Source organism: Symphalangus syndactylus, chromosome 4, assembly GCF_028878055.3.
Source record: "Symphalangus syndactylus isolate Jambi chromosome 4, NHGRI_mSymSyn1-v2.1_pri, whole genome shotgun sequence".
NCBI classification, from domain to species: Eukaryota; Metazoa; Chordata; class Mammalia; order Primates; family Hylobatidae; genus Symphalangus; species Symphalangus syndactylus.
In genome coordinates this window covers 112,011,192-112,028,271 of record NC_072426.2, presented here as the reverse complement: position 1 = coordinate 112,028,271, position 17,080 = coordinate 112,011,192, and positions in this window count along the sequence as shown.

Below are 17,080 nucleotides of genomic sequence, written 5' to 3'. Positions count from 1 at the left end.
CAGGGCACAGTGGCGTACACCTGTAGTCCCTGTTACCTGGGAGGATCACTTGAGCCCAGGAGGTCAAGGATGCAGTGAGCCCTGATCGTGCCACTGCATTCCAACCTGGGGGACAGAGTGAGACCTGTCTAAAAACAAAACAAAAACAAGACAAAAAGAAAACAAAACCCAGAGTCAAATAAAACAAGATAGTGCCTTGCATAGACCAGTGATAATAATTAGCTGTGAACTGAATGGTATGACTAAGAGAACATTCAGCACCTGATGTCCAAAAAAAAAAATAATCCTGTAGACTGTAATTGTATTATACATGATACAAATATAAACAATGTCTTTTAAAATATTTTTTACAAGCCAGAATTAAAACATTAAAAACATTATATATAACTACCCCAGGTATGAGAAACTGGACATAAATGAATATTAATAAATCTTTGCCAAAATAGAAGCTTTTGTTTTAAGACTCCCTAATTTGAGAATTTATAAAGCTATGAGACTGAAAGAATTAAAATAGCCTCTGGGTAGGAAAAAAACCCATCCTAGTTTTTCATCCACACTCCTGGCCAGTCTCTGAACGACAGCAATTTTCCGCAACTTAAGTAGTTATAAATATAGCCTTTCATCCTCAGTACTCAGGCACTTCCCATCTAAACTCTTTTAAGAAAATAAATACCATAAGTTTGAATATTCCCTCTGGAACTTTAATGATACATTTGGAGGTTTTCACAAAGAGAAACTGTATTGATGTTTCCTACGGACTTTCCGGGATTCCCTGAAGGGAGGCTTTGGCTGACAATTCTAGCTAGCTTTGGGGGTGACTCAGGCATGCTTGACAATTGTTACCCATAAATGTTGATGCAGCTCAATAGCTGAGTGTCCCCTCCGTTTTCCTGTGTGTGTCTCTCCTGATTCTGAATGTGGCTTTCTTGAAAAAGAAGGACTAGCTTTCGCTATAGAGAATAGATGTCCTTGAACCTGCTGGAAACTTGGAACAAATTCTCAATTCCAGTTGGCTCAAGCATGCACAATTGCTAGAAAAATGATCCCCCTTATGCTGTTTATAACTGTGTCACAAGAGGAAGTTTGAGATGTCACTGAGTGCTGCAGGAGACTTTTAAGAAAGGCAGTTCTCTCTGCAACCTGTTTTTTACATCACAGGGAAATCTATTTAGTAACTTTTTCAGAATACTACAGTTCATTATCCTATTGGCCCTACAAAACAATCAGGATAGTAAAAATTGTAATGCCAGGCACTGTTTTAAGCTTTTTGTATGGCATACCTTATTCAATCCCCTCAAGAACCCTCTGAGATAGATGACATATAATCTTTGGTTGATGGGTGAGGAAACAGAGGCACAGTGACATAACATAACTCTCCCTAGGGTACTCAGCTAGTGCTTGGCAGAAGGGGGATGAGAACTTGGGTATCCTGGTGGCAGAGGTGCGTCTTTGGGTTACTGACCATCATCACCTTGCAGAAACCACCAAGACTCATTCTTGGGTGCACTGTTTGTCTGGCTGGAAGCATTAAGGTAGGAAGGAAAGAGCATGTACTTTAGAGTCAGACAGACTTAGAATTCTATTGATTTCACCACTTTCTATTTGTGTGATTCTAGGACAAGTGATTTGATCTCCTGAACTTCAATACAGTTATGTACTGCATAAAGTTATTTCTGTCGATGATAGACTGCATAAATAAGGCTGGTCCCATAAGATTATAATGGGGTGAAAATTTGTATTGCCTAGTGACATCATAGCCATTGTAATATCGTAGCACAATGCATGACTCATGTGTTTGTGGTGATGCTCGTGTAAACAAACCTGTGTTGCCAGACATATGAAAGTATATTGCATACAATTATATACAGTACATACTTGATAATATACTCTAAAATAACAAAATATAGTATAAACCAGTAACATAGTCAGTAAGATATGTTAACATATGTCAGAGACCTTTGTGGCAGCCTCCTCCCATCACAGATGTTAACATATGTTACTGGTTTATATCATTACTATACCATTAATTGTTACTTAGAGCTTACTTCTTCTACTTATAAAAAAAGGTTAACTGTAAAACAGCCTTAGGGAGGTCCTTCAGGAGGTATTCCAGGAGACAGCATTGTTGTCATAGGAGATGACAGCTCCATGCATGTTATTTCCCCTGAAGACCTTTCAGTGGGACAAGACGTAGAGGTGGAAGACAGTGATATTGATGATCCTTACCCTGTGTAGGTCTAGGTTACTGTGTCTTAGTTTTTTTTTTTTTTTTTGAAAGAACACTAGATAAATGTTTATTCTTTGTTTGTTTAAAAAGAACAGGCCAGTGGATTTTTATGTTAAGATAATAAATCACTACTATTATAGACCATTTACAACAACTTAGAGATACCCTTTGTTAATTTTAATCAACAGATTATCTTGTTAGCCTAATTGCTAATAATTTTATTCTACATTTATAATATATATTAGCATTATACGAGTTGTTCTAATACTTATGAAGATTTATGTTGTATAAAATAAATCAATGCTGGATACAGGAGTGATGAGACCATGATTTCACTATTTTTCACAGAAATCTCCCCTCTCAGGACAGAAGTAGATGATGCTGAACTTCCTGTGCTTTTTTCTCTATTCATTGCTATGTCGAGAAGATTATGGATTTCCTAGGCAAGACCTTTAACATTTTGTACAGGTTTTTATTTTTATTTTTTTTTTTTTATTATACTTTAAATTTTAGGATACATGTGCACAATGTGCAGGTTAGTTACATGTGTATCCATGTGCCATGTTGGTGTGCTGCACCCATTAACTCGTCATTTAACATTAGGTATATCCCTAATGCTATCCCTCCCCCCTTCCCCTACCCCACCACAGGCCCTGGTGTGTGATGTTCCCCTTCCTGTGTCCATGTGTTCTCATTGTTCAATTCCCACCTATGAGTGAGAACATGAGGTGTTTGGTTTTTTTGTCCTTGCGATAGTTTGCTGAGAATGATGGTTTCCAGTTTCATCAATGTCCCTACAAAGGACATGAACTCATCATTTTTTATGGCTGCATAGTATTCCATGGTGTATATGTGCCACGTTTTCTGAATCCAGTCTATCATTGTTGGACATTTGGCTTGGTTCCAAGTCTTTGCTATTGTGAATAGTGCCACAATAAACATACGTATGCATGTGTCTTTATAGCAGCATGATTTATAATCCTTTGGATATATACCCAGTAATGGGATTGCTGGGTCAAATAGTATTTCTAGTTCTGGATCCCTAAGGAATCACCACACTGACTTCCATAATGGTTGAACTAGTTTACAGTCCCACCAACAGTGTAGAAGTGTTCCTATTTCTCCACATCCTCTCCAGCGCCTGTTGTTTCCTGACTTTTTAATGATGGCCATTCTAACTGGTGTGAGATGGTATCTCATTGTGGTTTTGATTTGCATTTCTCTGATGGCCAGTGATGATGAGCATTTTTTTCATGTGTCTTTTTGTTGCATAAATGTCTTCTTTTGAGAAGTGTCTGTTCATATCCTTTGCCCACTTTTTGATGGGGTTGTTTTTTCTTGTAAATTTGTTTGAGTTCATTGTAGATTCTGGATATTAGCCCTTTGTCAGATGAGTATATTGCAAAATTTTTTTTCCCATTCTGTAGGTTGCCTGTTCATTCTGATGGTAGTTTCTTTTGCTGTGCAGAAGCTCTTCAGTTTAATTAGATCCCATTTGTCAATTTTGGCTTTTGTTGCCATTGCTTTTGGTGTTTTAGATATGAAGTCCTTGCCCATGCCTATGTCCTGAATGGTATTGCCTAGGTTTTCTTCTAGGGTTTTTATGGTTTCAGGTCTAACATTTAAGTCTTTAATCCATCTTGAATTAATGTTTTTATAAGGTGTAAGGAAGGGATCCAGTTTCAGCTTTCTACATATGGCTAGCCAGTTTTCCCAGCACCATTTATTAAATAGGGAATCCTTTCCCCATTTCTTGGTTTTTCAGGTTTGTCTCAGTTTTTAACTAAAAGGTTTAAAAAGTAAGATAAAAGAATTAAATATTTGAAAAATAGAAAAAGGCTTATAGAAGAAGGATATGAAGAAAGAAAATATTTTTGTATACAGCTGTATGATGTGTTTGTGTTTTAAGCTAAGTGTTATTACAGAAGAATAAAAAAAATTTTTAAAAAGTTAAAAAGTTTATAAAGTAAAACTGTTATTATGGTAAGCTAAAGTTAATTTATCGTTGAAGGAAGAAAATATGTTTTAAAATAAATTAGTGTAGCTTAAATATACAGTATTTATAAAGTCTATAGTAGTGTACAGTAATGTCCTAGGCCTTCACATTCACTCACTCATTGACTCACCCAGCAAATTCCAGCCCTGCAAGCTCCAGTCATAAGTGCCCTACACAGGTGTACCTTTTTTTTAACCTTTTATACCTTACCTTTTCTATGTTTAGATATGTTTAGATACACAAACACTTAACATTGTTTTACAATTGCATATAGTATTCAGTGCAGAAACATGCTGTACAGGTTCGTAGTCTAGGAGTAATAAGCTACACCACATAGCCTAGGTGTATAGTAAGCTACACCATGTAGGTTTGTGTGAGTATACTCTGATGTTAGCATGATGATTAAATCAACTAACAGTGCCTTTGCCAGAACATATTCCCACCATTCAATGATGCATGACTGCAGTCTCATTCACAAAGTGTGAATAATTGTACTGGTTCTGATCTTATAAAGGAGGGAGTTTTAAAATAACTAATACTAAATCTTAATGTGCTAATAATTACTGGCCCTCAATTGTTACTGTTATAGATTGCAATGTCACAAATTTTATTTGATTTAAGAATCCTTCCTTAGTGTGATTACGTATCATGATGCTCATTTTATGGAAGAGTATACATGCGTAGAGAAGTCAGTAATTAGTCCAAGGTCATATAGCTAGTAAGCTGAGTCAGGATTTAAACTCATGTCTCTCCAAATCCAACCTCTATGCTCTTGATTCTTATGGAGACTGCCTCTAAATGCAATCTAGCTGTAAGAATGATTCTTAAGTGTGTAAATTGGCCAGTAAAAAAACCTAAAAATAAAAAAAAAACTGTTTCTTTGAATTTCATAAGGAAATACTTTTGTTAATTAAGACAAATAATTATTTGCTTGGATATGTATCATGTGATATCTGACTTGTGAATTTAACATTATTCAGCCCCTTTAGAACTGAGTGGTATGTTTGCATGCAGACTGACTTTTGCCTAGGGTTAAAAAGGTATTAGAAATTGATACTAAAGAGAACTGTGAACTAAACCAAATAGCTTGTGTTTTTCAAGGGCATGGAGAATTGAAACAATGAAATGAATATTTTATTTTTCATTTAAAATATTATTTTGATATTTAAATGATGAATGACATAAAATTTATGTCTAAACTAGTAGTGAATTACCCCCTCCCCTTTGGTTCTCCCCTAAATTTTATTTGTTTTTTAACTGTAACTGTAGTAAAATCAATGATATTCCTAGTATTCTAAAATGTACTACAAATAATTTATTAATTATTGTTTAAATATTTAGTTTAACAAAATGCTTTACAAGTAAATTAGATCATATTTTGGGTTATCTCTATGAATTCATGTGACTTGAATTCCAATATGCTTTTTTTGAGTGGGAGAGAAATGAGTGGAGTGATAAATAACCATCCAGAACTGAGCATAACCCTGAGATACTTCTTCAAGTGTCCTGCCTATGTGTTAAGGGGTAAAAAATGTTACCAGCTTTCCTGTAGAAGACTAGTATTTTTCACACTGCTGTGTGTGTGGGGGGTGTGTGTGTGGTGTGTTTCTGTGGTATGTGTGTGTATGTGTGTGTGTATGTTCTTGGGGATTTGAAGTATACAGAACATATTTTAAATTTAGTGTTTCATTTGGATTACAATCTACAAATTGGTATAAACATTATGGTTGAACTAAATTTCATATAGTTTTGGTGCTTCTGTGTATATTTATGATTTTTTTCATAACATGTGAAGGCTAAATACTGTGTTAGCACACTACACATACGGAAGTTTTCCACAGTTGTTCAAATAGAGAAAAACAGTGAACTAATGATTATAATACGGAATTCTTCAACACAGGTATGCAAAATTCAAAAGCATCTGGGCCATAGAACTTAAAGATATATTATGATTTGGTGTGAATGTATTGTGAGGATCCCACCTTTGTTCACACCATTCTGCAACAATTTGTTAGCAATTAAGTATATATATATATATTTAAATATATATACTTAATTTTATATAATGTATAATATATAATATATAAATATATATATAAGAAATTTTCTTTTCCAAGTTCCTTTTATAATTGATCAGATACCAATTTTAATTAAGGTTTGAATAATGCCACAAGTGTAATAATATATTCAAGGAAACAACATAGTTGTAGAGAATTATCAAGAGAAACTTTCTTTCTTATTTGCTGATTTGGGTAAATGTGAGATCTGATTATCCTGAAATAGAGCACAAAGATTTTAGGGTATTAGCTTTTCTGAAAAACATATTTATGTAAAAGTCATCCTTTGCATTATTGTCATTAAAGCTAATTTGTAGATAAAACGAATAGGAAACTAGACCTGAAATATATCTTTTTCATTAAACCTAGAAAGTGCTATTTGGTTTCAACAAAACATCATTTGTCATTTGAAATTAACATGATCGGCTGGGCATGGTGGCTCACACCTGTAATACCAGCAGTTTAGGAGGCTGAGGCGGGCAGATCATGAGGTCAGGAGATCAAGACCATCCTGGCCAACATGGTGAAACCCCTTCTCTACTAAAAATACAAAAATTAGCTGGGTGTGGTGGTGTGTGCCTGTAGTCCCAGCTACTTGGAAGGCTGAGGCAGGAGAATCGCTTGAACCTGGGAGGCGGAGGTTGCAGTGAGCCGAGATCATGCCACTGCACTCCAGCCTGGTGACAGAGCAAGACTACATCTCAACAACAACAACAACAACAAAAAGAAATTAATGTGACTTTATGAAGAATAGTAAACATATGTTTATACTTAATTTTATTATTTAATTTTCAGTGCACATATTAAAGTGACATTGAAATAAAATAAAGTCCATGTTGTGAGTCCATGAGAATCTTTTTCATTAAAAGATGTGCATATATGACTTATTGAAACTTTCACTAACCAAAATCCATGCCCATTAAAAGACTTTGCTATCATCCAGATAATAAACATTTAAGCATTTGTAGCTGAACAATTTAGTTTTTTAATCATATAAGTCCTTCAAATTTAGTTCTGTAAAATATTACCATGAGATAATCTAAAAAATATATTTTTAGCATCTTTAGAAAACAGATATCTATCTCCTGTATTTACACAGGTATTAGTGCTTACACATGCATGGAGAGCTAAGAAATTTGTGCATTTTTGAAAATGTTGTCCAGTGAAAATCTGAAAGCAATCATAGTGTAAAATCAGTAGATAATATCTTCGAATTTCCATAGCATTGTGGTTGGTTTTTTACCCAAATTTTATGTTATCCACTGAGGGCTACTTTATGATCTGCTGTTTCCTAAAAAGGAGCTCTTGGAACCCATGTCCAGTCATGCTGTGATTTTTTTCATTTTAAATCTAGGCTGCCTTTTGACTGTCTTACACAAAGGCATGAGAGAAGAATGATTAACTTAGTGATTCTATGGTAATTATACATAATTCTTTGCTTAATCTGCTTCACAACTTTAAACTATTCTGCTGTTCGAGGTATTGTCTCCTCTTTCATAGGTATATATCTAATCTAGGGATAAAAATTGAGAAATAAATGAGGTAAAAATAAAGCATTGTTCAAAGTAGTCTTTTTACTGCCTTGGAATTTGGGAATGATTGCTCACTACATTGGCATTTGAGAGAAAAATTTGGCTATTATGTTTTTTCTTGTTATTTTTATTAAGCGAACGAAAAAGGATGGTAGCAGTTCAGCCACTGGGGTGTTGGAACAGCAAATTGAGGGGTCCCCAAGGACCTTGATACCCATTTCTGAAGTTCAATTCCATCCCTAAGATTAGAGCAGCCTTTCCAAAATGAGGGTCACAAATGCATTTGTGATTTAGACTATTTGTCTGGATGCTGTCAGGGAAACAATTGGCTATTATTGAACAGAACTGCTGATTTTCTCTTTGTACCATTTTTTTCCTTTTGTTTTGGTCATTTCTGAATGGTAAAGTCTGACAGCAAGTAAAAAAAAAAATACTAGTTACATGGAAGAGAAAGGAACATGGAGACAGAAAGGGAAAAAACAAAAAGAGATAGGGAGAAAAAAGAGACAAATTTTCAATTTCATGTGACATTGATTTAGTCTTGAGTAATTTAGTTTATTTGGAAATATATTTATCGAGCACATACTATGTAAAAAACATTGTTAATTGATGTGGGGGTACAAATTTGACAAGATAAAAATTCATGTCACGAAGAGCTCACTCTCTAGTATGGGAGATGAGACTGAATAGAAGAAATGTGACATTTTTTCACAGAGCCTGCTTCATCTACAGCCTCTCCAAGGATTACCCCTCATGCTGCCTCTGGTCCCTGATCATAGCTGTTTGGTTGGGAATAGACACAGAGCTCAGAGGAAGCCAATCATTGACTAAGCAGCGACTCAAGATGTATTAGGCCTAATCTTGAATGGGTGAGAGCCTGTTATGTCAGAATCTCTTCAATCCATCAGCACTGTTCTTCATTTTCTCTCAAAAATATATCTTGCCTCTACTCATTTCTCTCTGTTACTCTCCTATCACTACTGATGTATTGCCATTGCTTCCTACTTGGTTTCTTCATTTGTAGCATGTTATCTGTTAAGCCCATTCTCCAGTTGGAGTAATTTTTTAAAAAATACTATCAGATCATGTCATTCCTCTACTTAAAAAATTTCAGTGGTTTCTCATTGCACTTAACGTATAATCTGAACTCTACAACAAGGGCCTCCATGACCACTTGGCTCCTTTTTTCCTCATCACTCTTCTCCCTTGCTTGCTCTCTGTCCTCAGATCCCCTGTCCTCAGCGGCTCCAGCACTGCTACGTTCCTCCAATATGCCTAGGCAATTCCACATTACAGCCTCTGCACATGATTACTCTGCCTTTAGTTCCTCACATGTTGGCTCCTTTAAACACTTTAAAAGTCTCAGCCTAAATTTTGTCTTCTGGCAGATACCTTTCTGTGACACTCTTGTTAAAGGAGATTTCACTTGTCACCCTGTTACTGTGCCCTGTGATATTTTTCATAATACTCTTTACAATTTTAAACACACACACACACACACACACACACACACACACACACACACACACTCTCTCTCTCTTACTTAGAGTAGGTACTGTCTGATCATCTCACTAGATTGCAGCAGCATTACTCCCTACTGTAGACCCCCGTGCCTTATGCAGTGCTTAGACTCATATTAGAAGCATGATAAGTTCAGTAAATAAATGAATTTACATTAAGACATAGAGAAATTGTTGCTTATCAGTGGTGAATCCTGGAGTTAGCAGAGCAGGTTGAGGGTGATCATTTTGGGCTCATGAGTAGTTTTATCAGTACAGCATCATGTAGAGGTTGACCACGTGGGTCTCAGAATCAAAGAGATCTGGGTTTATGCTCAAGCTCCACTACTTACTAGCAATATTACCTCAGGCATATTACTTAACCTCCATGAACGGTTTCCCAATATGTAACATAGAGGTAATTTTTTTTTTTTACAAAATTGTTGCGGGATATATGATAATGTGTGCAAGGTAATTCGTAAGAATAATAATGAATAACATTTATTTATTACTTTTCTGTGCCAGGTCCTGGGCAGAGAGCTTTACAGTGCTATGTCATCAGATCTCTTCATCAATGCTGCTAGATACAAACCATTATCCTTATTTTACAAGAGAGGAACTTGAACAAGAGGCGAAGTTGGCTGGGCATGGTGGCTCATGCCTGTAATCCCAGCACTTTGGGAGGCCGAGGCGGGCAGATCACGAGGTCAGGAGCTCGAGACCAGCCCGACTAACATGATGAGACCCCCGTCTCTACTAAAAATACAAAAAAAAATCCAGGCATGATGGCAGGTGCCTTAATCCCAGCTACTTGGGAGGCAGAGGCAGAAGAATTATTTGAACCTGGGAGGCAGAGGTTGCAGTGAGCCAAGATTGAGCCATTGCACTCAGGCCTGGGGGACAAGAGTGCAACTTCTCTAAAAAAAAAAAAAAAAAAAAAAAAGGCGAAGTTGACAATAATACAGCCAGTAAGTGGCAGAATCAAGGTCAATTCAGAAATTTTAATTACAGAATCTAATGTTACAACACTAAGCTATACTGGCTTCCATATGGCATATGGAAGAATACATTCAAATGGAAGTAAGGAGCAAAGAGTTACTGTTTTTAAGTAGATAAAGGTAAACTGAAGGGAGCAGAGAATTAAATGTACACTAGGAAGCCACATCAAGGTAGCGCATGGCCCCTAAAACAGACAAATTTTCAAAGAATAGTTGCCTTTGTTCTGGTAGTTTTTGGTTTCCAAGACTAGTCCGATGACGCCCAATCAAACTCTATATTCTTTCCTTTTATCAAATTGTTGTACGACCTCCAGTTCTGGGTGAACTACTTTCTCAATTGTTGCATCTTCCCTGGCTCACAGTGGATTGCTTTTTCCTAGGGTTTGTGATATTTTATTGGAAAAATCATCTTCTGTAAGTGTTTTTTTTTTTTTTTTTTTTGGAAAATGTCCTTGAGCATTGAATTGTAGACATGTCCTCACTGAATGGCTTCCTATTTGCCTCTGCCTGGGCTCTGGGGATTTCATAGCCTAGATCAATGTTTATTTTGGGGTTTCTTTACAACACAGGCAATGCAAATTTAGAACGAAACCCATTCTGGCACGGGCCTGAGGTTTTGATTTCTGATTGGAACCTTCCCCCTCCCACTGGCCTGATGAAATGGCAGCCTTCCTTACTACAGCTTCCTCTGGGCTAATGGTTAGAATTTTTGTAGTCTCATTTCCACAGGTAGACCAGACCTTAGAGGCTGTTGAACTCATTCAGTGTTTTAGGTCCATTTTCGTTTCACATGGGCCAAAGCTACATGTTTTCTCCACATGTGGTGGGTAGAAGCTCAGCCCTTACCCTCCACAGCCCTTATCTGGGGCTGAAACCCTTTTATATGGCTGGGCAGCATCTTCTGCTTATTATATAGGCTTTATCATTCCTTATTGTTTCCCCGACCCAGCTCTTATTGTTCTTTCTTTTGAGGTGAGATATATATTTGGATCTTTTAATCAGTATTTCCATATTCCTTGTGAGATGTGAGCCTGTTTATATTAATATTGTTTCAGTCCCTCATGTTACCAGAAGTGTTATGCAAAGGGGTAGAAAGCTGTGCAAAGAGCTGGGCTTTATTCTGTAGGTCGCAGGGAGCCACAAAAGACTTTTGATTAAGCATATAGATAATCAAATCTATATTTTAAAGAAATTAACTCAGGAGCACCATAAAGAATGGATGGAAAATGGAAAGATCAATGACATGGAAACACATTAGAATGCTATTCAATGTGTCTAAATCAAAGATAGTTGAGAGACTAACCCAAGCAGTAGAAACAGAAGAGAGAGGATAGATCTGTGAGAAAAGGAAAAGTCACACTTACAAAACATTAAGACTTATTACATAAGAGGGAAGAGAAGTCCTAGACTTCTGACCTCAGCAAGGAGGAGAATATTTGGCTGGATTTATAATATAGATGCTCCTCTACTTACCATGGGGTTACATCTCAGCCAGCCCATCATAAGTTGAAAATACTGTTAAGTCAAAATGCATTTAATACACCTAACCTACCGAATATCATACTTTAGCTTAGCCTACCTTAAATGTGCTTGCATTAGTTTACAGTTGGGCAAATCATCTAATACAAAGCCCATTTCCTAATAAAATGTTGAGTATCTCATGTGATTTGTTGACTACTGCACTGAAAGTGTAAAACAAAGTGGTTTTAGGTACTGACTACTAATGTACACAGCTGAAAGTGCCATCATAAAGTCAAAATATGCCAAGTTAAACCATCGTAAGTCAAACCACTGTAGGTCAAGGACCACCTGTACTTTCTTGGGAATACAGGTTATCACTGACTACAGGCATGGCATTGCCCCATTCCTCTGCTACAAATATCTCAACTTATGATGGTTTCTGGTAAAAACCAAGATTGTGGTGTAGCAGAGTGAGTAGGTAGTGGAATTAGCTGGTGGACTCACTTCTGGCTCAAAGATAACGCTTAACAATCCTATTTAGTGTGTTAGCTTAAGTATACTCAAGCTAGTAGAAATAGTCTGCTGTTGTGAATTCCACACTTATCCAACTGTCAGGAAGTGGGGCTTGGTTTCTTTAACTACACTCATGTTAACTGCATTCTCTGGTCTCCAGATTCTTATGTGATGGGAGGATAATGGGTTTCCTAGGTGAGTAGCTTTTTCTTTTCTCTGTCTGGGAATAAAGTATGCGGTCTATAGGTGAAAAAAAGTGAAGTTAAATGATACTGTACAAATCGACTGAAAAAAAATACGACTGTACGTTAGCAGTTTGTGAACATTTTGTGCTGACAAAGCTCAGCAAGCCTGGACAGAAATATTTGAACAAATCTGATTATAAGGTTTCTCTCACTGAAGCAGGAACTGGCTCAGCCGAGGGAATCAAAAGAATAAACTGATATAATTTATCCTTTCCCTGTTTCTCTTGAGAAGAGATGCTTGGTAGGAAATACACAGATATTTCACCATAAGATTCCAGTGCAAACGCATAGTTTCTTTGTTTGATATAACTGCTTCTGCGTTCTAGAGACAGGGGAAGAGTAATGCTTCAGTCAAGCTGGTTGAGTCTTCATCAGAGATTATCTTCATCAACATAGGCTCTTTACTTGTTACCCCACTTCTTTCTTCCAACTGCTTTTATTTCCTTTAGGGATGAAACCCATTAACTCTAGCAAATATTAAAAGGCTTGACTTTTTGACTTGAAAAAGATGATGATTAAAAACCAGTTTATATATTTTCCAAGATGAGGTCTCCAACTTAGCTCTGTGCTCTGAGGATAGTCACAATCGCATAGCAGAGCTCTCTAGGAAGCTTTGTGGTCGAACTCAACAACATTTTAAGTTGAGAAAACTATAAAGAGCAATATATATACATTTTTTAAAAGCAATCCTTCTGAAGGGCATCCCTTTATGAATTGTGATCAAGGAAACCTGGGCTGGGAGTTAGGAGACCTAGATTCTGATCTCTCTGTCATTACCTATCAATGTGGCCTTAATAGTTCCATAACCTCTTGGGGTCTCAGTTTCTTCATTTGTAAAATGAGGGAGACAGATTAGTGGCTCCCAAATGCTGGTCAGTAGATGAGATGCATTCAAACGCCTGAGAAACTTTGGAAATTTTCTAGTCAGAATTCTCAAAGATTTTGATTTGTAAACCTGGGGGATATGTTAGTAATCTTTAGTTTATAAAAAGCACCCCTGAGAATTCAGATATGTCACTAAGATTGCGAAGCATGATGGAGGTGATTTTCAGTTTGCTTTGCTCTTTTATTGTTGAAATTTTTATTTTGAAAAAAAAATTCAAGCCTGAAAGAGTTCCAAAAGAGCAAAAGGAATCTGTACATATTCTTCATCTAGGCTCGTTAATTGTGCTCTCACTCTCCCTTTCTCTTTCCACACACACACATATTATATATGTGAATGTGTATGCATTACTATTATAAATATTTTTTTCTGAAACATTTGAGATTAAACTGTATACATCATAATACTTCACCTCAAAACATGTCAGTATGCATCTCCTTAGAATAAGGATATTCTCTTTTATAATTGCAGTACAAAGATCAAATTCAGGAAACTTAACATTGATACAATGTTAATATCTAGTATATTGTTTCCCACAAAGACTGTCCTACATAAATATAGTATAAGCATCAAATAGAGAAAATTAATATTGATAATACATTACCAGTGTTTAATCTTCTGACTCCATTCAAGTTTTGTCAATTGCCTCAATAATATCCTTTATAGAGAATCATCCAGTTCAGAATTATGTGTTTTATCTAGTTGTCATATCTCTTTAGTCTCTGTCGGTCTGGAAAGTTTCTCAGACTTTCCTTGACTTTCATGACCTCGGTATTTTTGAAGATTGCAGGCCATTTATTTTGTAGAATGTCCTTCAGTCTCGGTTTGTTTGATATTTTCTCATGATACAGGTTAGACATGTTTGTCAGGTACATTGCCCCAGCCCTATATTCAGACAGGTCACCAAATGGTTCTAGTTTTTTTTTTTTTTGTAAGGAATGGTATTCAGGGACCCAGATATGGGCAACAGGCATACTTGTTGCTGTTGGCGTATACCTCCCAGCCTTACAGAATGTGTATGTGTATGCATATGTGTATGTCTGTGTATATATGTATTGTATATAATATATATTCACAGATACCATCTCATTGACCCTCTCCCACATATTCAAATGCATATTTACATTATATTATTTCTTTTTTCTCTATATATATTGAAAAACATGGGTTCACATGGATACTACCAGTTCTCACTCAACATTACAAAGGCCATTTTAGTTTTCTTCTTTTCCATATTTGAAACCCACTTCTCCAATAATGAGAAACCTTGAACCCAACATCCTTATCTATTTATTTACATATTTGATCACCCTTTGTATGTAACCAGTTTCCCATCTCCACTGCCATTTCCTTCACCTTCACCCTGGTTAGGCTCTGACACCTCAATACCACTTTCTCTTTCCTCCATCAGCTGAAAACCCTTATTATCCTACTCATACCCTCCTGATACCCTGTACCAGGCCACCCCTGTCGATACCCTCCTGCCCTTGCGAGGACTCCGACACTGCATATTACATACTTCTCAGGCTCTGACTCCACGTTGTGGGCTGTTCCTCCCCCTGCTAGAGCTCTGATATTCCACACAGGCTGCCCCCTCATGGGAACACTCTTTCACCCTGCTTGTGCTGTGACACCTTTGGGCCCTGGGAGCTATTCCTACTCTGGCATGGGTGCCTACTTGTTCTGCCAAAAAGGAAGGAGTGTACCCATTCCACTCTGCAGTTTAACATTAGAGAAGGTAAACTAGGAAGTACAGACTTTCTTTTTCATTCACCCAAAATCCAGGATTGTGGGGGAGCATCAGAGGCTGTTTAATTAAAAAAAAAGAATCATAGACTATCAAATAACCTGGAGAAAGAAATGCTTGATGGACAAAATTTCATTATATTTGAGCACTTAGTTTATTGTTACTCAGAAAAGGCCGCCTCTGATTTAGGATTTTTGGAGAACACATTGCCAAACAGTGGTCTGGGAAACTTATTTGGGGCAGGAGGTATGGCACAATATCAGATTTCTTTAACAAGGACTTAAAATTTGGAAGTGTGAACTACTTTATACGAACAAGAAGAACTGTCTTTATCTTCCTTAAAGATTTACATTCAGAAAGTGCCTTTAGTGGAAAAAGAATGGATTTTATTATAAAACAGGAAGGAATTGTGACCTTAAGAGGAGTGACATTAGTATGAGTAACTATAGAAGGTGAAGATCTTCTGTGGAGACTTTTGAAAAGAGAGAGAACTCAGAGGGATAAGCTGGAGGCTGGATGAATCCTCTGGTGTTTTGTACCACTTACACCCATACCAGGTTGATGCTTATAAACAAAAATGCTGGTTTGTTTTAAACACTGGAAGCCTTATACAGGTTATCCTTTAGATTATTTGCTGTATAGATAAATAATACACTTTGATAAAGATAGTAATTATAAAACCATGGTTACTATAGTTGCAAGTTATTTATTTGCTTATTTGTTTGTTTTTAAGGTATGACATTTTATTAGTCAGGACACTATCAAATAACCTCAATGTATGTTTTAGTTTATAGAGAATCCATGTGATCCTGCCTTAGTTCCAATTACTGGTAACCAGGGCTGCCATTTATGGCCTCACAAATAGTGCCTGCGTAACTCCAGGGGGCACTGTGTTCACATCACAGACTGTGATGTGAATAGCACCCCTTGGAGTTGTGCAATGAAGCAGCTCTGAAAGTAACACATAATCTGCCATCACTGGTCTGCTTCCTGCATGCTTGAGTGGCAGAGGAAAAGGGCTTGGACCCAGAAAAGGAAGATAAATTATTGCCAGTGGCTGTAGATGGTGCATATTGACTGATTCCTTCTTAAGCCCAAATCTAGAGCTCTTTGAATAGATGCAGATGCACAGCTGCTGAATATGTATGTATGTGAGCACCCTGGCATTTAAGAACTTTGTATATCAATAAGAGGAACAAAAAAGAACCAGCTTTTGGCAGTGTAATTACATTTTACTGAATTAGCAAAGTAGCATGACCTTCGAGTTAGTCTTTGGGATACCAGGAGAATTGCATCTTTGCCAGCCAGCCCGCCTGCCCTGCTGATGCAGCATCTGTAGAACTCCGGGGAGTCCATTTTGAGCATGTTAAGGAGGAACTCTGCAAGATTAAATCCCTCTTTCCATTAACAAAAATGGGAACACTTTCTGTAAAGCCAGTCTTAACCAGCAGAGGGGATTTGAAGCATTTGGCAAGATCACTTCTGGCAAATAGACTGAGTTTGAGTCTTGCCCTGTGGAGGCCATCGCTAGCCACAGGCGATGGCTACCCCGGATTTCACAGGGGCACTGCTTTTGTTGGTCTATTTTAAATGGCATTATTGGTTCATTTTGAGTCTTGCATTTTGTACATAGGCTCAGAGAATTAAGTAACTAACATGTTTCTCTGTTTAGCGACAACTAGACATTGATAGTAAGACAGAAATGATAATTAACATGTTTCTCTGTTTAGCGACAACTAGCTATTGATAGTAAGACAGAAGTGATAGCACGTGTTGAGTGCTTGTCATGTGGCATGCACTGCTATCGGCTCTTTCATGCATGATCTTATTTACTCCTCACATCTACCCTCTGAGAGAGCTCTTCACATCTAAGAGTCTTCAATTGTAAGATGCACTGTTATTTAATACAATACAAAGAAAGA